The sequence below is a fragment of the Ovis canadensis genome, chromosome 8, assembly GCF_042477335.2.
Source record: "Ovis canadensis isolate MfBH-ARS-UI-01 breed Bighorn chromosome 8, ARS-UI_OviCan_v2, whole genome shotgun sequence".
Taxonomy (NCBI): domain Eukaryota; kingdom Metazoa; phylum Chordata; class Mammalia; order Artiodactyla; family Bovidae; genus Ovis; species Ovis canadensis.
Genome location: NC_091252.1, coordinates 61,995,378 through 61,998,565, shown reverse-complemented (window position 1 = coordinate 61,998,565; position 3,188 = coordinate 61,995,378). Strand labels below are relative to the sequence as shown.

Below are 3,188 nucleotides of genomic sequence, written 5' to 3'. Positions count from 1 at the left end.
TCAGAGGGCACTTGATAAGGAAGCCAAGTGCAATGGATATTGGATTTCTGGCAATATAACTAGTTTGGGCTGCCCTGGTGGCTCACTTCAGTTAAAGAATCTGCTTGCAATGCAGGAGACACGGGTAAGACCTCTGGGTTGGGACGATCCCCTGGAGAAGGGAATGTATTCTGACCTGGAGAGGGGTTGCAAAGAGTTGGACAAGACTGAGCAACCTTCACTTCACTAAAAAATACCAAACAGTAGAATTGAATCTACTGTATTTTAAGATAACCTGGAAACATGGTGTAGAGCTGAGAAAATTCTTACTGGCTAAAGTCTCTCACATACAGCATAAGGTTCCTGTTATTAATTTTGTTGCTAAGCAGTGTCTGACTCTTTGTGACCCCATGAAGGACAGTTCTCCCTGAATGTTTTAGATTTTTGGCTGTGCCACTCTGCATGTGGGTTCACCAACCCTACCAGCAGCCCCTACACTGGAAGCAGTCTTAACCACTGGACAATCAGGGAGGTCCCCCTCAATGGGTCAAGCATTCATTGTTAAGCATTTAACATTTATTGACAACCAAGTGCCTAATGTCTAGATACTTAAGATACAGGGATGCTAGTGCTCAGATTTTATAAACCACACTTAAGTCCCAAATAAAGCAGATCGGGGTGCTGACTGCAGTGCAAAAGTCTTATTTCCATATGGACATAATAAACAGACTAACACTAACACAAGGCTATACATGGAGGTTGTCTGCTACCAGAAGAAATGTGTCTGGGCACTCAACTATAGGCTCAGTCTCATGAATCTGAGGTACACAGGCCCCAAGTCATCTCTTCACTTCAGCAGGCAAACTAACATTTCCAAGAGTTCATTCAGATGATAATATTGGCACTGACTTTAACAATTAAATATGGGAACAGGTTATTCATGCATCTATTTAAGGAAAATGATTAGGGTCAGGGCCCAACCAGAGAAGGAAATGGCAACCCACTCCAGTATTCTTGCCTAGAGAATCCCGTGGACAGAGGAGCCTGGTGGGCTGCTGTCCATGGGGTCACAGAGTCGGACACTACTGAAGTGACTTAGCAGCATCAGGGCCCAACCACCTTGGTTAGATTAGACGCTACTATTGTTTACACTAACCCATTCCATAGAATGCTTGACTAGTTTTAACCCAGATTTTATCAGCGACCTTCCCTCACTGTTAACAGGTCCCATCTCTCCCACTTTGCTCTCACCCCAACCCTGATTGAAGCTAATGTTTTCCACAGTACTTATTCTTGCCAAACCAAATCATCTCTCCCTAGAAACCTGACTAAAGATTCCACCACAAGAGTACACACTTTAACTTGGTGTAATTACAATCAGTTTTAAACTCCATTCAGACAGACAGGGAACCAGAGGCTATTCAAAATTATTTAATTACAAGGCTAGATAACTAGAAGAGAGTTTTCCATTCAAAATAGAAAGTAATACACTGATTAACAGGTTATGATTCTACAGCAGTGTCATGGTCAACAGAAATGCCTTGACTCTTATGGATGCATTATTTAGACTCGATGCTGGTTTAGAATCTATTTACAAACCAATGTAAACATATAATTCATCTTGAACTTTCTTCCCACATCCACTGGAGGTTTTCCCAATCACCAGATTTTCATAAGACAAGTAAATCTCGCAGCACTAGCCCTAGGAAAGGAAAAACATTTGAGGTTTACAAAACTATCAACATCAAAAAACTTACTTAAAACAATTTTCAAAAATGCTATTGTCCTCTTAATGGTCCACCTCAGAAGCCAGATCCGTATAAGGTTTTTCAACAGAAATTCAGGTTCGGGATAGGATCATCATAGGTAAGACCAAGGACACAATGTTTACTGATTTTGAAGCAAAACATCTCTACTCACAGAAATGCTCCCACCTTCCAAATGTCACAGCACACCGACTTCTTTCAACAGGCAGACAGCAACCCCTCACTGTTGGCACAGAAAACCCCACTCTGTGAATTGAGTTTTTCCTCTATGAAACATAACCTAACAGAAATCTGTTATAAAACTTGTTCTCATATCTGAACATTAGTCTTGTCTCAGAAGCTGAATCGGTACATGCTTTTCTTCAGGTTATCAGCTTCGGGATAGGTTTCATCATTGATCAGACCAAAATCCATTAAGCTACACCACACGGACATCTACCACAAACCACTGCAGCAGATATTAAGTCAGGGTAACTTACTTTAAAATGAAGCTGCTCAGTGACACCCACAGCTTCATTAGTATTCATCAACCTGCAGAATGCTGTTAAAAAACAAAAATATTTTTCTCATTTAATCTACACGTGGACTAAGCATATAGAGATTCGAAGTACTAGTCAAACACATACCTGGTAAGATCATCAGATTTTAACCAAGTCATTTTCCAGCCAATATTGTCCGGCATGTTTGGAAATGTACCTTTGAATCTATAAAAAAAGAATACAATTTCAAATGATGATCATCTTTACAGGTTGATCAACCTGTAAATCAACAGGTTCAGCTTAGAAGCTCTCAACACTTACCTTAGCACCTCCATGTAACAGTTCCGCTACACCGAAATCCATTGTTCCTGCGGGAGAATCAATTTATTAACCTGCGGAAGGATAAATATATTAAAAAATTAAGGATTGTCATAGAAGGTCATAGCTGAAGGTTTTCAGCACTAAAACCTTCCCCTCCAACAATTCGATTTGCACACAGCGCCACCTGGGCACAATACAACTCAGTTTCACGCAGTCAGGGGCTGGCGATTAACTGTTGATATGACGACGTATCTAAGGCCTGGAAGTCAACGTTAAGCGTAACTCCCGCCCCAAATCTCAGGAATGTGGTCGTTTCCCGTGCGCCGTTCAGGATTATCCAGCCGGCTTAGCAATACTGCCGCGCGCAGCGCCACGACCAGCAAGCAGCAGCCGACGCACGCCTAAGCTCGAAGCCGGTCGCCACCGCGACATGGGACATATGGCGGTCCGGCGGCGCGTTTTCCAAGTGTATATACTAAACGCCGCATTCTAACACTCAACTTCTGAACTCTTTTTACCGTATTGCATTCCCCAACCCAAGCTGCACCACCCAGGTTCGCGCGCACGACCGCCAGCAACGCGTACTTACCTAGCAGCTATGATCCGCTTCCAAGTTCCGACGTAAAAGACCGAACTCCGTCGC

General features: G+C 42.8%; 2 non-coding genes across 2 annotated transcripts; both read right to left on the bottom strand.

Annotated features, from left to right (window-relative positions):
• Positions 1-1,778: 1,778 nt before the first annotated feature.
• Positions 1,779-1,848, bottom strand: LOC138445490 (small nucleolar RNA SNORD50). Its single transcript, XR_011258918.1, has one exon. It is a non-coding gene; the product is annotated as a small nucleolar RNA SNORD50 (small nucleolar RNA).
• Positions 1,849-2,075: 227 nt separating this feature from the next.
• Positions 2,076-2,145, bottom strand: LOC138445440 (small nucleolar RNA SNORD50). The gene has a single exon (XR_011258880.1). It is a non-coding gene; the product is annotated as a small nucleolar RNA SNORD50 (small nucleolar RNA).
• Positions 2,146-3,188: the final 1,043 nt, after the last annotated feature.